The sequence below is a fragment of the Tursiops truncatus genome, chromosome 18, assembly GCF_011762595.2.
Source record: "Tursiops truncatus isolate mTurTru1 chromosome 18, mTurTru1.mat.Y, whole genome shotgun sequence".
NCBI classification, from domain to species: Eukaryota; Metazoa; Chordata; class Mammalia; order Artiodactyla; family Delphinidae; genus Tursiops; species Tursiops truncatus.
In genome coordinates, this window is record NC_047051.1 from 25,085,464 (window position 1) to 25,105,383 (window position 19,920).

A 19,920-nucleotide genomic window follows, 5' to 3' on the forward strand; every position below is an offset into this window, starting at 1 on the left:
GAAAAATCAACTGATAACCTTATGGGGATTCCCTTCTTTGTTATTTGTGGCTTTTCCCTTGCTGCTTTTAATATTTTTTCTTTGTATTTAATTTTTCTTAGTTTGATTATTATGTGTTTTGGTCTGTTTCTCCTTGGGTTTATCCTGTATGGGACTCTCTGTGCTTCCTGGACTTGGGTGGCTATTTCCTTTCCCATGTTAGGGAAGTTTTTGACTATAATCTCTTCAAATGTTTTCTCAGACCCTTTCTCTTTCTCTTCTTCTTCTGGGACCCCTATAATTCGAATGTCGGTGCATTTAATGTTGTCCCAGAGGTCTCCGAGATTGTCTTCAATTCTTTTCATTCTTTTTTCTTTATTCTGCTCCCTGGTAGTTATTTCCACCATTCTATCTTCCAGTTCACTTATTCATTCGTCTGCTTCAGTTATTCTGCTATTGATTCCTTCTAGTGTATTTTTCATTTCAGTTATTGTGTTGTTCATCACTGTTTGTTTGTTCTTCAGTTATTCTAGGTCCTTGTTAAACATTTCTTGTATTTTCTCAATCCATGTCTCCATTCTATTTCCGAGATTTTGGATCATCTTTACTATCATTACTCTGAATTCTTTTTCACGTAGTTTGCCTATTTCCTCTTCATTTATTTGGTCTTGTGGGTTTTTACCTCGCTCCTTTGTCTGTAACTTATTTTTTGTTGCCGCATTTTTTTTTTTTTTTGAGGGGTAGGGCTGTGTTCCTGTATTACTGGTTGTTTGGCCTGAGGCGTCCAGCACTGGAGTTTGCAGGCAGGTGGGTAGAGCTGGGTCTTGGAGCCGAGATAAGGACCTCTGGGGGACCTTACTCCAATTAATATTCTTGGGTCTGAGGTTCTCTGTTAGTCCAGTGGTTTGGACTCAGTGCTCCCACCACAGGAGCTCAGGACTGACCCCCAGCCTGGAAACAAAGATTCTGCAAGCTGCATGGCACAGCCAAAAAAAAAGAGCAGAACAATAACAAAGAATTAAAAAATACAATAAAATTAGAAAAGTAAAAAATACACTTAAAAAATTAAAATGTAAATGAAACAACAACAACAAGACAAAACAGAACCACTACAGCAAAAAAAAAAGGCGGGCGGGGGGGGGGGGCCGGAAAAGGTCTTAGCTTAGGCAGGAGCAGGGCTTAGGTAGAGCGGGGCCTGAAGGGGCCTCGGAGGGTGGAGGTTCAGGCCTGTGGGACCCCAGCAGGCTCCCTGGGGCCCGAATGTGTGGGGGAAATGCTGGCTGCATTCCCTTCTAATGCTCCGATCCCCCAGAGATCTCTTCTTGTCCCCGCTGATTCCCTCGCCATGAATGGGCCCCTCCAAGTGTGGGAACCCCTCCTCTCCTCCAGCCACCCCTTGGGGTCACCAGTCCCCTCCCACCTCCACTTGTCCTCCCCTCTCCCTCCCCCACCATGTCCTACCCGGTTGCACGGGGGTTCCTCCCATCCCCATAGGTGTCCAAGGTCCCCCACTAGTGCCTGGTAGGTGCCTTATCTGTGAGGAGACGTGTACTCTGCATCCTCCTATTCCACTATCTTGACTCTGCCCCCCTGTATTTTATTTTCTTTTTTTTTTTCTTTGCCTCGTGGCAGGCAGGATCTTAATTCCCCAACCAGGGATCAAACCCATGCCCCCTGTAGTGGAAGCCTGGAATATTAACCACTGGACCACCAGGGAAGTCCCAACAATACTGTATTTTAAACTTCAGAGTTGCTAAGAGACTCAATCTTAATTGTTATTACCACAAAAAAGAAATGATAATTATGGGATATGATAGGAGTGTTAGCTAACACTACAGTGGTAATCATATAGCACTATGTAAATATATCAAATCAACTATTTGTATACCTTAAACTTACACAATGTTATATTTCAATTATATCTTAAAACATAGTAATAAAATGCTTCGTTGGAGGAAATAGTGATATTATGTTGCATATGCAAGAGTAACAGTGGGGGCCAGAATAGGACAAAGTTCATCCTGTTTTTAATGTTCCACATTCTATTTTTTTTGTCCAAAATGGACACTCATTTGATAATGTCATTTTGAAGAGCTATCACAGAGCATTCCATAGACTCTTTGTAGAGACGTGTTTTGGGCTAAAGTTACTAAATTTGGTCAGCACTGGGAGCAGGCATTCTTGAAGGCCAATATTTGTTTTTATTTTCATTGTGACCTTTCTATACCTGAAAGGTATAGAATAAATTTTAGAAAGAATAGTAAATTAAATAAAATAAGATCTGTGGAGTCCAAGCTTCCATGGATGTCACTTACCCACAGATTTTTTTTTTGAAGGATGCATCTTAGTTCCCTGACCAGGGATCGAACCCACACCCTCAGCAGTGAAAGCACAGAGTCCTAACCACTGGACCACCAGGGAATTCCCTACCCATAGCCTTTTATAACTGAGGTAACTGTTAGTGTCTTTTTGATGAACACATAATATCTCTAAAACAAGAATTCCTCTAAATATGTCATTCCTCTAAATTCTTCTAAGTATGTATATTCCTCAAATCTTATAGTAGATACAACATTTAAAAAAATCAACATAGGTTGTATCCATTTTGCCTTGAATGTAAGTCTGACAAAATTACGTTAAATTCTTTGGAATAGCATACTGGAGACATGTTTTATGAGCAGTACCTTGAAAATTTTTTCAGAATAGATAAGATTTTGAACACCAGAATCCCCAATTTTTATTTACAGTAATATGAAGGATAAGGAATGTGCTGTGTTCAGTTTTAACTAAGTTCCAGCACATCCAGAGAACCTCGATGAATCTTTGTCTTGTTCAGCTTATCCTAGGATTATTCATATCTATAATTTTTGAAACACCAATGAGACTACAATTTGATTTTTTTAAAAATACCAGAAATACCGTGTGCCATATTCTTTTTTTGCTTTAATTTTTTTAAATTTTGAGATAATTGTACATTCATATGCAGTTGTAAGTAATAATAGAGATCTCATAAACTTTTCACCTAGTGTCCCTCAGTGGTAACATCTTGTTTAGTTCTAGTCACAACCAAGAAATTAACATTGATACAAACCAGTTACATTCATATATTACCACTGTAAGCAGAAGGGCAGGGGATCCCTGGAGAAAGAGAACCAGGCATGGCTTTTTTCACAGAAGAGAGGTTATGTTTGGCTTAAACCATCTTGTGATCTAAGCCTGGCCACAATGTTTGCCCTTGAACAGGTCTCAGTAATTAATGATCTTAAGGGGACAAAGGATGCAGAAACAAATGACTGTTATTAGGCAAGAGAAGTAACAATAGCAAAGATAATATATCTGTTGTGAAGACTCCAGTTCTGTTTCAAGGGTAAAGATTAGCCTGGGGGGCTACCCTGGTGGCGCAGTGGTTAAGGATCCGCCTGCCAATGCAGGGGCACAGGTTCAAGCCCTGGTCCAGGAAGATCCCATATGCCCCAGAGCAACTAAGCCTGTGCGCCACAACTACTGAGCTGCACTCTAGAGCCCACAAGCCACGACTACTGAAGCCTGCGCACCTAGAGCCCGTGCTTCGCAATGAGAGAAGCCACCACAATGAGAAGCCTGCGCACCGCAATGAAGAGTAGCCCCTGCTTGCTGCCCTCACACAGCAACAAAGATCCAACTCAGCCAAAAATAAATAAAGTTAATTAAAAAAAAAAAAAAAGATTAGCCTGAAGCGCTCAACCACCAGATCAAGTGGAACCTAAGGGATGATGATGTTGACCTTTTCTGAACCTCAACTAAATTTCAATCAAGTAAACTTGTTGACTGCCCAAGTCCCTTCATGAATATGCATGTACCCCTAGCTTAAAAATTCCCTAATTTTGGGACTTCTCTGGTGGCACCATGGTTAAGAATCCACCTGCCAATGCAGGGGACATGGGTTCAAGCCCTGGTACAGGAAGATCCCATGTGCCATGGAGCAGCTAATCCCATGGGCCACAACTACTGAGCCTGTGCTGTAGAGCCCACAAGCCACAACTACTGAGCCCACGCACCGCAACTACTGAAGCCCGCGCACCTAGAGCCTGTGCTCCACAACAAGAGAAGCTACCACACTGAGAAGTCTGCACACTGCAACACAGAGTAGTCCCTGCTTGCTGCAACTAAAGAAGGCCTGCATGCATCAACAAAGACCCAACGCAGCCAAAAATAAATAAATAAATTTATTTTTTAAAAATTCCCCTATTTTGCTGTTCAGGGAGACACTGCTTTGGGAAGGATCCCCGGAATTCTCCTTCCTTGCTGCAAGTAATAATAAATCCTTCCTTCTGATGCCAAAAACTCAGCCTCTGTGCCTGGGTGCCAAATTGAATCTCAGAGTTTTGGGTGAAGTAGAAAAGAAGAGCTTTATTGATTTGCCAAGCAAAGGGGGACACAGCAGACTTGTGCCCTCAAAACTGTGTGTCCCAACCCGGGGGCATTTAGTGAGGAGTTTTATAGCAATGGTTCAAGGTTGGGGGTGTGGGTGGCTGATAAGGGTCAGAGTGTGTACAGGGCCTGCATTCCTTTAATCTGGCCTCAGGTGGTCTCCTGATGAGTTTCTGTGATTCTCAGGGTTAACAAGCTGTGATCTTCTCTCTGGAATGAAGACTGCTTCATCAAGTATAATAGTTGACATCTTCCATTTGCTCCGGGTTTTAGTTCTGCAGAAGAGCTCAAAGATATTGTTATATGTATCCCTTGGGGCAGAACCAGGATCCTGTCCCAAGATTGCACTATTCTTGCTTGAATGCTCCTCCCTTTTCTCTGTATCCCCTCCCTTCCCTGATTAGCAACTATTTGAATCTGCCCTTTGGAGATCAGGGAAGGTCATGGAAGCTGAAGCCTATTCCCTACAAACAAGAAATCGGGACACAGAAAGGCTTCTGGACCCAGGAGCCCCACAGGGTCCTGCTTGGTTTCATTTCTCCTCATCTTTGGCTTGGTTGTGTCTTTTGGCTTGACAAACAGCAAGAGTTGAACCCAGTTTTCAGGTAGCACCATTTTTATATGCATACATTTGTGTCTGTATATTTAATTCCATGAAATTAGAGCACCAGTACAATTGAAGTATAAAACAGTTTTATCACAAATATCCCTTGTGCTGTGCTTTTATAACCACAGCCTTTTCCCTCCTCACTTCCCTAACCTTTTCCACCCAGAGTCTGTAATCCATCTCTGTAATTTTTTTTAACTTAAAGAATGTTAGATAAATGGTATCATATAGTATGTAAACTTTTGAGGTCATTTTTTTTTTCAATCAGCATAATTCTCTTGAGATTTATGCAAGTTATCTTGTGTATCCGTGATTCACTTCAGGGTGTAGACATTCCAGATGGTTCAGTAACAACCCCCTCCCCACCCAAAAATCTGCTTCTCCATAAAAGCAATGAGAACACTAGCAAAAACTCTCAAAATAAACTTATTAGAACTCTGGAAGTCAAAGGCTTGAAACATTTCAAGAAGTGTTTATTCAAGAAAAACAACTGAATATTGGTAAGAACAGTAAGCCTTGTGATGTTTTACCATGCCCTCAACCCATCCCCCTGTTGGCTGAAGAAAAATGCACAACCTCAAAGTTCTGAGTTAAGTTTTATTTGGGAATCTTACTGAGGACTCTAGCCTGGGAGGCAGTGTCTCAGAGAGCTCTGAAGAACTGCTCCAAAGAGGTAAGGGAGGAGCCAGGATATATAGGAGGTTTTCTTGCTGGAAAAAAACATGTAGTTGAACATCAAAAGATTACTGCTAGTCAGAAAAAACGTATCTCAGGTTAATGATTTTAGTGTTTTTCTCTGTATGGGAAGATGCAAGAGTCTGGGTTCATTGAAATTATTCCTTAGATATACATCTTAACTATCTAGGGCCAGCATCCAAAACACAGAATGTTTCCTGATTTTCTCTATCCTGAATTCCTGTCAGGGCACACTGTCAGTGGGCGACTGCAGTAGCTAATGGCCTGATCCTTGTAGAACTGGAACAGGAGGCAGCATTCTTTCTTTCATAAATTCAACCAAGGTTTGGGAGGAATTTGACTACCAATTTATCCCACAGCGCTAGGAAGTCTCATTCCTAGATCAGATGAGGATTTCATTGATAGGCCACTCAATGTGCTATTTTTGGATTAGGCCCCATTGATAACCTAAAATTGTCTGGATCATCTATCATACCATTCTATTATGATCCCGGAAATGGTTTCCCTTGTTGTTTCTTCCGTATCTAGAGTTGCACTATTACAATTATTCTATATACTTAAATATGTGATCAGTTGCCTCAAAACGTTTAGCCATCATTAATTTTGTCAGGGGCCTGCTTATACATTGGGTAATGCAAGAGGCGACAGTCTTATAAAACAGGATATAAGTAAGTAATATTAGCTAGTAACAGTAATAAAGTCATAAGTAGGGATTTACGCCGTGAGCTTCATGAACTAAACCAGCTCCCTAAAAGGTCACCAAGACTAGGAATAGGATCACTTAAGGCAGAAATACGATTTTTCCTGTGGGTCATTAAATGTGCTGTATTAGAGGATTCATCTGTATGGAAATGCAGCATTCGATTTGAATCATAGTACAGGTGCCTCCTTGAGATGTTATAAGGATATTGAGAGTCATGCAGTTTTGTAATACCACTTTTCTCATCATAGCAAACTCAGAATTCAGTAGGCTAAGAGCCTGATTACTGTCATTTAAGGGCTTTTGGGTGAATTCTGTTAAGGCTTCACTGTGGACCATTACATCTCCCAATCCTACTGAAGGGACAAAAATAGCTGCTAAATGGTCATATCAGTGGAATACAGGTCTCTTGGTCCATCAGGCTCATATTAATGGTAAATTTGCTGGAGTCATATCTAAATTGGCACACAAGTGACCTTGAGCCCAAGGGAATCCTGGGGGTACTCCTTCCTTTCTAGCCTGGTGGAGGTCAGAGCCAAAGATTGGTCCTGCAAAACCATTGAGTTCCATTAGGTGCTACCCAGTATATTCCTAGTCACCTGACCCAATTTGTTCCATACCAATTACTATCTTTAAGGAAAATGATATATTGGCATTTTCTTTTTTATTTTTTTCTGATAAGAGATTTATATCTAGAATTTTTTATTTTTTTAATTAAAATTTTTTTTGAATTTTATTTATTTTTTATGCAGCAGTTTCTTATTAGTTATCCATTTTATACATATTAGTGTATATATGTCAATCCCAATCTCCCAATTCATCCCACCAACACCACCCGCTCCCCACCACTTTCCCCCCTTGGTGTCCGTATGTTTGTTCTCTACATCTGTGTCTCAACTTCTGCCCTGCAAACTGGTTCATCTGTATCATTTTTCTAGTTTCCACATATATGCGTTAATATATGATATTTGTTTTCCTCTTTCTGACTTACTTCACTCTGTATGACAGTCTCTAGATCCATCCACGTCTCTACAAGTGACCCAGTTTCGTTCCTTTCTATGGCTGAGTAATATTCCATTCTATATATGTACCACATCTTCTTTATCCATTCGTCTGTTGATGGGCATTTAGGTTGCTTCCATGACCTGACTATTGTAGATAGTGCTGCAATGAACATTGGGGTGCATGCGTCTTTTTGAATTATGGTTTTCTCTGGGTATATGCCCAGTAGTGGGATTGCTGAGGCATATGGTAATTCTATTTTTAGTTTTTTAAGGAACCTCCATACTGTTCTCCATAGTGGCTGTATCAATTTACATTCCCACCAACAGTGCAAGAGGGTTCCCTTTTCTCCACACCCTCTCCAGCATTTGTTGTTTGTAGATTTTCTGATGATGCCCATTCTAACTGGTGTGAGGTGATCCCTCATTGTAGTTTTGATTTGCATTTCTCTAATAATTAGTGATGTTGATCAGCTTTTCATGTGCTTCTTGGCCATCTGTATGTCTTCTTTGGAGAAATGTCTATTTAGGTCTTCTGCCCATTTTTAGATTGGGTTGTTTGTTTTTTAAAATTGAGCTGCATGAGCTGTTTATATATTTTGGATATTAATCCTTTGTCTGTTGATTTGTTTGCAAATATTTTCTCCCATTCTGAGGGTTGGCTTTTTGTCTTGTTTGTAGTTTCCTTTGCTTTGCAAAAGCTTTTAAGTTTCATTAGGTCCCATTTGTTTATTTTTGGTTTTATTTCCATTACTCTAGGAGGTGGATGAAAAAAAGATCTTGATGTGATTTATGTTAAAGAGTGTTCTGCCTATGTTTTCCTCTAAGAATTTTACAGTGTCCGGTCTTACATTTACGTCTCTAATCCATTTTGAGTTTATTTTTGTGTATGGTGTTAGGGAGTCAGATTCTAATTTCATTCTTTTACATGTAGCTGTCCAGTTTTCCCAGCACCACTTATTGAAGGGACTGTCTTTTCTCCATTGCATATCCTTGCCTCCTTTGTCATAGATTAGTTGACCATAGGTGCGTGGGTTTATCTCTGGGCTTTCTATCCTGTTCCACTGATCTATATTTCTGTTTTTGTGCCAGTGCCATATTGTCTTGATTACTGTAGCTTTGTAGTATAGTCTGAAGTCAGGGAGTCTCATTGCTCCAGCTCGTTTTTTCCCATCAAGACTGCTTTGGCTATTCAGGGTCTTTTGTGTCTCCACACAAATTTTAAGATTTTTTGCTCTAGTTCTATAAAAAATTCCATTGGTAATTTGATAGGGATTGCATTGAATCCATAGATTGCTTTGGGTAGTATAGTCATTTTCACAATATTGATTCCTCCAATCCAAGAACATGGTATATCTCTCCATCTGTGGGTATCATCTTTAATATCTTTCATCAGTGTCATAGTTTTCTGCATACAGGTCTTTTACCTCCTTAGGTAGGTTTATTCCTAGGTATTTTATTCTTCTTGTTGCAGTGGTAAATGGGAGTATTTCCTTAATTTCTCTTTCAGATTTTTCATCATTAGTGTATAGGAATGCAAGAGTTTTCTCTGCATTAATTTTGTGTCCTGAAACTTTACCAAATTCATTGATTAGCTCTAGCAGTTTTCTATTGGTATCTTTAGGATTCTCTATGTATAGTATCATGTCATCTGCAAACAGTGACAGTTCTACTTCTTTTCCAATTTGTATTCCTTTTATTTCTTTTTCTTCTCTGATTGCCGTGGGTAGGGCTTCCAAAACTATGTTGAGTAATAATGGCGAGAGTGGACGTGCTTGTCTTTTTCCTGATCTTAGAGGAAATGCTTTCAGTTTTTCACCATTGAGAATGATATTTACTGTGGGTTTGTCGTATATGGCCTTTATTATGTTGAGGTAGGTTCCCTCTATGCCCACTTTCTGGAAAGTTTTTTTTTTTTAATCATAAATGGGTATTGAATTTTGTCAAAAGCTTTTTCTGCATCTATTGAGATGATCGTATGGTTTTTATGCAATTTGTTAATATGGTGTATCACATTGATTAATTTGAGTATACTGAACAATCCTTGCATCCCTGGGATAAATCCCACTTGATCATGGTGTATGATCCTTTTAATGTGTTGTTGGATTCTGTTTCCTAGTATTTTTGTTGAGGATTTTTGCATCTATATTCATCAGTGATATTGGTCTGTAATTTTCTTTTTTTGCAGCATCTTTGACTGGTTTTGGCATCAGGGTGATGGTGGCCTCATAGAATGAGTTTGGGAGTGTTCCTTCCTCTGCAATTTTTTGGAAGAGTTTGAGAAGGATGGATGTTAGCTCTTCTCTAAATGTTTGATAGAATTCACCTGTGAAGCCATCTGGTCCTGGACTTTTGTTTGTTGGAAGATTTTTAACCACAGTTTCAATTTCATTACTTGTGATTGGTCTGTTCATATTTTCTGTTTCTTCCTGGTTCAGTCTTGGAAGGTTATACCTTTCTAAGAATTTGTCCATTTCTTCCAGGTTGTCCCTTTTATTGGCATAGGGTTGCTTGTAGTAGTCTCTTAGAATGCTTTGTATTTCTGCAGTGTCTGTTGTAACTTCTCCTTTTTCATTTCTAATTTTATTGATTTGAGTCCTCTCCCTCTTTTTCTTGTTGAGTCTGGCTAATGGTTTATCAATTTTGTTTATCTTCTCAAAGAACGAGATTTTAGTTTTATTTATCTTTGCTATTGCTTTCTTTGTTTCTATTTCAGTTATTTTTGCTCTGATCTTCATGATTTCTTTCCTTCTACTAACTTTGGGTTTTGTTTGTTCTTCTTTCTCTAGTTCCCTTATGTGTAAGGTTAAATTGTTTATTTGAGATTTTTCTTGTTTCTTGAGGTAGGATTGTATTGCTATAAACTTCCCTCTTAGAACTGCTTTTACTGCATCCCATAGGTTTTGGATTGTCGTGTTTTCATTGTGATTTGTCTCTAGGTATTTTTTGATTTCCTCTTTGATTTCTTCAGTGATCTCTTGGTTATTTAGTAACGTATTGTTTAGCCTCCATGTGTTTGTGTTTTTTTCCCTGTAATTGATTTCTAATCTCATAGCATTGTGGTCAGAAAAAATGCTTGATATGATTTCAATTTTCTTAAATTTACTGAGGCTTGATTTGTGACCCAAGATGTGGTCTGTCCTGGAGAATGTTCTGTGTGCACTTGAGAAGAAAGTGTAATCTGCTGTTTTGGGATATAATGTCTTATAAATGTCAATTAAATCTATCTGGTCTAGTGTGTCATTTAGAGCTTGTGTTTCCTTATTTATTTTCTGTCTGAATGATTTGTCCATTGTTGTAAGTGAGGTGTTAAAGTCCCGCACTATTATTGTGTTACTGTCAATTTCCTCTTTTATAGCTGTTAGCAGTTGCCTTATGTATTGAGGTGCTCCTATGTTGGGTGCATATATATTTGTAATCGTTATATCTTCTTCTTGGGTTGATCCCTTGATCATTATGTAGTGTCCTTCCTTGTCTCTTGTAACATTCTTTATTTTAAAGTCTATTTTATCTGATATGAGGATTGCTACTCCAGCTTTCTTTTGGTTTCCATTTGCATGGAATATCTTTTTCCATCCCCTTACTTTCAGTCTGTATTTGTCCCTAGGTTTGAAGTGGGTCTCTTGTAGACAGCATATATGTGGGTCTTACTTTTGTATCCATTCAGAGAACCTGTGTCTTTTGGTTGGGGCATTTAATCCATTCATGTGTAAGGTAATTATTGATATGTATATTCCTATTACCATTTTCTTAGATTTTATGGATTTGTATTTGTAGGTCCTTTTCTTCTCTTGTGTTTCCCACTTAGAGAAATTCCTTTAGCATTTGTGGTAGAGCTGGTTTGGTGGTCCTGAATTCTCTTAGCTTTTGCTTGTCTGTAAAGCTTTTGATTTCTCCGTCAAATCTGAGTGAGATCCTTGCTGGGTAGCATAATCTTGGTTGTACGTTCTTCCCTTTCATCACTTTAAATATATCATGCCACTGCCTTCTGGCTTGTAGAGTTTCTGCTGAGAAATCAGCTGTTAACCTCATGGGAGTTTCCTTGTATGTTATTTGTCATTTTTACCTTGTTGCTTTCAATAATTTTTCTTTATTTTTAATTTTTGTCAACTTGATTACTATGTGTCTCGGTGAGTTTCTCCTTGGGTTTATCCTGCCTGGGCTGTCTGAACTTCCTGGACTTGGGTGGCTCTTTCCTTTCCCATGTTAGGGAAGTTTTTGACTATAATCTCTTCAAATATTTTCTCAGGTCCTTTCTCTCTCCTTCCTCCTTCTGGGACCCCTGTAATGCGAATGTTGTTGCGTTTAATGTTGTCCCAGAGGTCTCTTAGTCTGTCTTCATTTCTTTTCATTCTTTTTTCTTTATTCTGTTCCATGGCAGTGAATTCCACCATTCTGTCTTCCAGGTCACTTATCCGTTCTTCTGCCTCAGTTATTCTGCTATTGATTCCTTCTAGTGTATTTTTCATTTCAGTTATTGTATTGTTCATCTCTGTTTGTTTGTTCTTTAATTCTTCTAGGTGTTCTTTAATTCTTCTAGGTCTTTGTTAAACATGTCTTGCATCTTCTCGATCTTTGCCTCCATTCTTTTTCCAAGGTCCTGGATCATCTTCGCTATCTTTATTCTGAATTCTTTTTCTGGAAGGTTTCCTATCTCCACTTCATTTAGTTGTTTTTCCGGGATTTTATCTTGTTCCTTCATCTGGTATATAGCCCTCTGCCTTTTCATCTTGTCTATCTTTCTGTGAATGTGGTTTTTGTTCCACAGGCTGCAGGATTGTAGTTCTTCTTGCTTCTGCTGTTTGCTCTCTGGTGGATGAGGCAAGTTTCCTGATGGGAGGGGCTGGTGGTGGGTAGAGCTGGGAAGCGCTCAGTAAAACTTTAATCTGCTTGTCTGCTGATGGGTGGAGCTGGGTTCCCTCTCTGTTCGTTGTTTGACCTGAGGTGACCCAACACTGGAGCCTACCCGGCTCTTTGGTGGGGCTAATGGTGGACTCTGGGTGGGCTCACACCAAGGAGTACTTCCCAGAACTTCTGCTGCCAGTTTCCTTGTCCCTTGGTGAGCCATAGCCACCTCCTGCCTCTTCAGGAGATCCTCCAACACTAGCAGGCAGGTCTGGTTCAGTCTCTTATGGGGTCTCTGCTCCTTCCTCTGGGTTCTGATGTGCACACTACTTTGTGTGTGCCCTCCAAGAGTGGAGTCTCTGTTTCCCCCAGTCCTGTCAAAATCCTGCAATCAAATTCTGATTCTCTAGGAATTCCTCCTCCCATTTTGGACGCCCAGGTTGGGAAGCCTGACGTGGAGCTCAGAACCTTCACTCCAGTGGGTTGACTTCTGTGGTATAAGTGTTCTCCAGTTTGTGAGTCACCCACCCAGCAGTCATGAGAATTGATTTTATTGTGATTGCGCCCCTCCTACCATCTCATTGTGGCTTCTCCTTTGTCTTTGGATGTGGGGTATCTTTTTTGGTGAGTTCCAGTGTCTTCCTGTCGATGATTGTTCAGCAGTTAGTTGTGATTCTGGTGCTCTCGCAAGAGGGAGTGAACATACGTCATTCTACTCTGCCTTCTTCAGCCAATCTGACATATTGGCATTTTCATAAGGCACCCAGCCTAATTTTCTAGTCTTTATTAGGTTGATTATCTTTAGTATGATTAAATTGTTCCCAACACAGGAGGCCCTTAAACTTAAATGACCACAATCTGGTGTTAGCCATATAAATCCATTCCATAACTGAGGGATGGTCCCTACTAATAATTGATAAGTTATATTTTTTAACTGAAATTTAGCTCACTGTTCTGATTGAGCTTGAGCAACTTTAAAGGAAAATTATTTATGGCCAGGGTCATAGCAAGTATGATGGACTGGCCAAGTGAGGGGCCCCATCTAGTAATGGCAACAGTGGCCCAGACATAACTATAACTTCTTTCTTCTAAAATAAATTTTCTAAGGGCCATCCAATCAGAACCTTGGAGAGGAGAATCCCACCAAAGTAAACCAGAAGTATTGGACATAGTTAATTGACAAGAAACCCATCAATTGGATTGATTTCTAAAATTTGCGTAGGACTGTGCCCATGACAGAACAACCTTTGATTTATGCTCAGAAGTCCAAGAAATTAAGAAAACATTATAAATAATCAAACGAGTCACGTCTGGCATTTGGGGATAGCTGTCAACTTCTTATGCCCTCATCTTGTCCTGGCATGGGTGTCTTTCTTTTCTTTTAGAACATCATTTTAATAGGAGTTTTAGGTCAGCAGTTCTCACTATAGACCAGTTTGGTGCAGGGGCCCTTTTTAAGTGGGAAATATGAATCCAAGTGTCACTTCCCTTCAGATTTGCTGTGCAGGAGCTAGTTAAAAGAACCTGATAAGGCCTTCCATCTAGATTAGAGAGAGTCTTTCAGTGGTGCCTTTTCCAGCATACACAGTCTCCTGGTTGTAGGTCATGGGGCATATTGTGATAAGCTTCAGAAGCCAGCTTAGGATGTCCTGTTAATAATTCAGTTAGACCCTTGCAATAATATAGCATATCTCCTTTCAGTAATACAGGTTCATATAATCCTTCCTCCAGTCTCATTGCTCTCCACATGATAATCTCAAAAGGAGACAAATGGTGTGTGCCCAAAGAAGTGGATCTGAAGTTGAGGAGGACCGATGGAAGGGCCTTAGGCCAGGGTAAGGAATAAGCATCCGTAATCTTAACCAACTGGGTTTCAACTGTGCCATTTGTTCTTTCTACTAACACAGAAGGTTGGCTGTGATAAGCATAACGGAAATGCTGCATAATCAAGCAAATCTTACAAATTTCTTTAACCATTTGTCCAGTAAAGTGAGTTCTCCTATAGCTGTGTAGTTCTGAGGGGATTCCCCAAGTAGGAATCACTCTTTCTAAATTCAATTTCCCTGCAGATTATGCTGTTGCCCTTCTGCATGGGAATGCCTCAACCCGGTGTGAAAATATACAAATCATAACAAGAACATACTGATAACCTCGAGAAGGAGGCATTTGTATAAAACCAATATGCCAAATTTCAAAGGGACTTGCAGGTCATGGAAAATTTCCTTGAGAACTGTGTAATGACTTCCTAGCGTTACATTTTGGACAAATGGTACATCTTTTTTTTCTGAATTTTATTTTATTTATTTTTTATACAGCAGGTTCTTCGTAGTTATCTATTTTATACTTATTAGTGTATACCTGTCAATCCCAATCCCCCAATTCATCCCACCAGCACCAGCACCACCCCACCCCAGCCTGCTTTCCCCACTTGGTGTCCATATGTTTGTTCTCTACATCTGTGTCTCTATTTCTGCCATGCAAACCGGTTCATCTGTACCATTTTTCTAGGTTCCACGTATATGCCTTAATATATGATCACAAATGGTATATCTTTTTTTAAAATAAATTTATTTATTTTATTTTTGGCTGCGTTGGGTCTTCGTTGCTGCACGCAGTCTTTCTCTAGTTGCAGTGAGCAGGGGCTACTCTTTGTTGCGGTGTGCGGGCTTCTCATTGCGGTGGCTTCTCTTGTTGTGGAGCACAGGCTCTAGGTGCACAAGCTTCAGTAGTTGTGGCTCACGGGCTCTAGAGCACAGGCTCAGTAGTTATAGCGCACGGGCTTAGTGGCTCCATGGCATGTGGGATCTTCCCGTACCAGGGCTCAAACCCGTGTCCCCTGCATTGGCTGGCGGATTCTTAACCACTGCACCACCAGGGAAGCCCACAAATGGTACATCTTGAATAGAGTTTTCAAACTGTTGTAAAAGGAGGCTTCCAAAAATATTGTTTACCCCATAATATCATCTTATCTGGGTTCCAATGAGTTACCTTCAGCGAGTTGAGCTCCAAACAGAAGGATAGGCCTCCCATTTGGGCCTATCCAACACTCTTTGCTGGGGTTGAATCTTCCTCCTTTTTGTGTCCAGGTGTCTTTCTGGCACCATTCCCTGAAATTTTAACAATATGTCAGTAAGTTCCGGGAGGCTGAAAATGACAACAAATAACAACCATGAGTTGGTTGTTTTTGTTTTGTAAAGCCACTGTCTTGGTAGCATGATCAGCTAGAGTTTCCTTTTGCATCTGCAGTGTCAGCCTCTGAATGATCCGATACCCTAATAACAGCAAGTGTGCTCAGAAGCAGATTTGCATCTAATAATTCTGCTACTTGTTTCCCAATTTTAATAGGCTGCCCTGAGGATGTTAAAAATCCCCTTTGTTTCAAAAACATGGCCAAATCACGTGCCACCCCAAAAGCATAGCAGCTATCTGTGTAAATATTACCAGGTTTTCCTTTTGCCAACTGGCAGGCTCTTGTTAGTGCTATTAATTCAGACTGTTGAGCAGCAAAGACATTATGCAAGTGTTTTCAAGGATATACACTGGAGAAACAGTGGCAAGGTCAGCCTGGTACTTTCCATGAGGTCCTCACAGATATGACCCATCGGTAAATAATATAAAATCAGGATTATCCATAGGGCTTTCTTGAAGCTCAGTCCTAGGAGAGAAAAGATTGTCAGTTAAAACAAAACAATCATGCTTTTCATTATTGACGTCTGATTCTTCTGGGAGCAAAGTGGCTGGATTAAGTTTGTTATACCTGTGAAAAAGTTACGTTCAGTGAGAGCAAAACAATTTCATGAGAAGTTAATCAGCTTGCTGAATAATGTTGTGTGTGCTGAGCGTTTAATAAAGTTTCCACGGAGTGGGGAACAAAGATGGTGAGAAGGGTGACCGATGACTATCTCTTCTGCGGTCTGACACAGCACAGATGTTGCTGTGATAGCCTGGAGACAAGAGGAAAGGCCCTTAGCTACCTAATCTGGCTGTTGGCTGTAATATCCTATTGGCTGCTGGGTTAATACTCCTGGTGCGACACTTTTGTTTTCATGTATAAAAAGAAAAAAAGGTAGGGAATTCCCAGGTGGTTCAGTGGTTAGGACTCGACACTTCAGTGCCAGGGCCCAGGTTCAATCCCTGGTCAGGGAACTAAGATCCCACAAGCCATGTGGCCAAAAAAAAAAAAAAAAAAGAAAAAAGAAAAGAGGTGAATCATAATTTGGATGCCCCAGGGCTGGGGCCTTTGCCAGGAGGTTTTAAAGGGTTGCCGTGGCTTCAGAATGTTCTGTTTCCCAGCAGAGAGGTTCAGGTTTGTCTTTTTTTTATATATAAATTTATTTATTTATTTTTGGCTATGTTGGGTCTTCATTGCTGTGTGTGGGCTTTCTCTAGTTGCGGCGAGCGGGGACTACTCTTCATTGCGGTGTGCAGGCTTCTCACTGCGGTGGCTTTTTTTTTGTTTTTAATTTTTTATTTTTGGCTGTGTTGGGTCTTCATTGCTGTGCACGGGCTTTCTCCAGCTGCGGCGAGCGGGGACTACTCCTCGCCACGGTGCGTGGGCCTCTCACTGCGGTGGCCTCCCCTGCTGCAGAGCACGGGCTCTAGGTGCACAGGCTTTAGTAGCTGTGGCACGCGGGCTCCAGAGCGCAGGCTCAGTAGTTGTGGTGCACAGCCTTAGTTGCTCCGCGGCATGTGGGATCCTCCCGGACCAAGTCTCGAACGTGTGTCCCCTGTGTTGGCAGACAGACTCCCAACCACTGCGCCACCAGGGAAGCCCCGGTGGCTTTTTTTATTGCGGAGCACGGGCTCTAGGTGCAGGGGCTTCAGTAGCTGTGGCTCATGGGCTCTTAAGAGCACAGGCTCAGCAGTTGTGGCGCATGGGCTTAGTTGCTCCATGGCATGTGGGATCTTCCTGGACCAGGGCTCGAACCTGTGTCCCCTGCATTGGCAGGCATATTCTTAACCACTGTGCCACCAGGGAAGTCCCCAGGTTGGTCTTGTTTAAGCAAACTATATGATGGTTGAACCAGTAAGGAAAAATTTGGAATCCAGTTTCTGTAGTAGCCTGCAAGGCCTAGAAAGCCCCTTAATTGCTTTTTGTCTTAGGGGTGGGAAACACCAAAATGCCTTTCATTCTATCTAGATCACTTAAAAGTTCTTCTTTAGATATCATGTGTCCTGAATATTTCACATTAGCTTTACAAAATTGTAACTTTTTTCTTGGACACTTTATGTCCCTTTGTAGCTAGCTTCTGAAGCAAGCACAGGGTATCTTGCTGACTATTTATCAAAGAGTTTTTGAACACAACAACAAATCATCTACATATTGTATCAACAATCACTTATGTGGAAAAACTAGATATTCTAAGTCTGCTTTTAATATCTGGGAAAAGTAAGTGTGGCTTTCAGTATAGCCCTATGGCATCACAATCCGTGTATATCGCTGTTCATTCCAAGTGAAGGCGAAGAGAGATGGGTCATCGGGGTGTGCAGGGATACTAGAATGCACTGCAGAGGTCTATCCCAGAAAAGAACTCGTTATTTTCAGGAATATAGAACAGTAAGGTGTGGAGATTTGGCACTACAGAATGGTGAGGGTTAATAATAGCATTGATAGAGCTCAAATCTTCAACCTTTGCTATTCAGTGTTTTAACAGTCAAAATGGGAGTGTTACAAAGGCTGATGCAAGGCACAATAAGACTTTTATTAATGTAAGCTGATATCAAAGATTTTATTCCTTCTCTGGCTTCCTGCCTCAATGGATATTGACAAACATTGGGCAGGGGGTTGTTCTGGTCTATGGTAATTTTAATGGGTTATGTGGAATGTATTTTTCTAATGTCAGTAGGATTAATTGCCCGTAATCCTTGAGGTACTAAGCCCAGCAATTTTTCTTGTTCTGCATCACCCTCATCATGGGTCACAAATATTATATGATGAAGGAAATCTGATTAATCCTTCAGTTCTAAAAACATTCTCCCTTTAGGAGTAAAATAAATATGGGCTTCATGAGTTTCTGATAAACTCTCTACCGATCAGATGAATAGGGGCACTTTCTAGTAGGAAAAAGGAGTGTCTTCCTTTAATTTCTCCTAAGTGTCAATAAAATTCTAAAGGTAATGATTTAAGAGCCTTAATAGGTACGTTAGAGACCCCTACCGTGTGCATTGAAGTATTACTCCGAGGGAGGGAGGCTTTGATTTTGGTAGGGTTTAAAACTGAAAAGGTGGCCCCTGTATCCATGAGGGCTTTGTTCCTCCTTGTATTTTCAAGGTAGTATTTTTACTATCCCAGGGTGTTAGAGAAAAGAAAAGGAAAGAATCCCACTGTTCCCCTGGAGCAGCCCTATTCTTGCTTAGCTTGGAATTCTGGTTTGAAATCCTGTTTTCCCCTGAAATCTTTCTGCATTTTTCTTCAGCTCCTTCTCTCATGACCAGATTTTCTACAGTAAAAGCAAATTCTATATTCCTTTGTCAGTCATGGATTGAACAGGGGTTTGTTGAACAGCGACTGACCTTGATTACTTAATTGGGACAATTGAAAGTTTATAGTCTTCATAGATGTATTTCTCTTCTTTTTAATGGTTTTGGAACATTGTTTGGCCACTGTGATAAGGATGTTTGTATGTAATGCAGACCAACTTAAACCGTGCCTTTTAATTAGGCACGATTAGCCAATTTCTCATCTATGCCTTCTGAAACAGCAGAGTTAAGCAAAGGATCATTTTCGTGGTGAGAGAATGATTCAGGTGTCATGCCAGAGTATTGTTTAAAAGTTTTCTTGAGCCCCTCATAATAATCCAGAATTTATTCATCTGGCCTTTGTTTATACTGCTGAATCTTTGTCCAGTCTATCGTTTTTGGGAAGAGCTCTGGGATAAATCCAAGCCATTTATGACCTAATTTCTTGCATTCAACTCAAGCCTATGGGCTATGCAAATCAGAATCTGTTAAGGGGTGTTTCCTTTCCGCTTTTCCATCCATTCCTTTGCCTTACTTTCAGAAACTAAGAGCTGTATTCATTGATACAGTCTGAAAACCTGGACTCATAGGTTCAGGTGGTTAACTCAGATTCCTTAGCAAATCCCAATGGGTCTTGACTAGGACCAGGAAATTCCTTAACTAAAGCCCTAAGTTCTGCTCATGTCAAGGCTGTGTACCTAGACACCAAGGCTGGTTCACCTCTTCCTGTAATAGGTATCTCCTTAAAGGGGGCTGTAATTACTTCTTTTTTTAAATTTTTATTTTATTGAAATATAGTTGATTTACTATAATTACTTCTGATTTTATGTCCTCCTTTACTGGGGGAGAGGAAGCAGCAGGTTGCAGAGGTGACAGAAGAGAGAAAGAAATAGCATCTGGGTCAGGCAGTCCAGATAAAAGAGGATATGAGGGAGTAGCAAAGGGAGAGGCAGGGTTAACACTAGTGATTTTATAAAATTCCAGTATCATTTCAAGCCATTTTGTTGTTGTTGTTGGTTTTCTGCAAAGAAGTTACTTTATCATTTCCTCTTTTAGAAGCCTCTGAATACCAATCAAAATAAGCATTCCATTCAGCCTATTTAATCTTATGGCCATCTTTCTCTAGCTTCGCACACACACAAAAATTAATTTTAGAATGTCAGAGGAACCTCAATTTGGCCATTTTAGGTTGAGATCTCCTTTAGTATAGTTTCCCCAATTAA

General features: G+C 40.4%; 1 long non-coding RNA gene across 1 annotated transcript; it reads right to left on the reverse strand.

Moving 5' to 3' along the window:
* Positions 1 to 14,813: 14,813 nt before the first annotated feature.
* Positions 14,814 to 16,098, reverse strand: LOC117308856 (uncharacterized). Its single transcript, XR_004523110.2, has 3 exons — positions 15,996 to 16,098; positions 15,680 to 15,893; positions 14,814 to 15,345 (listed from the first exon to the last, which is right to left on the reverse strand). It is a non-coding gene; the product is annotated as an uncharacterized lncRNA (long non-coding RNA).
* Between the last annotated feature and the right edge of the window lie 3,822 nt (positions 16,099 to 19,920).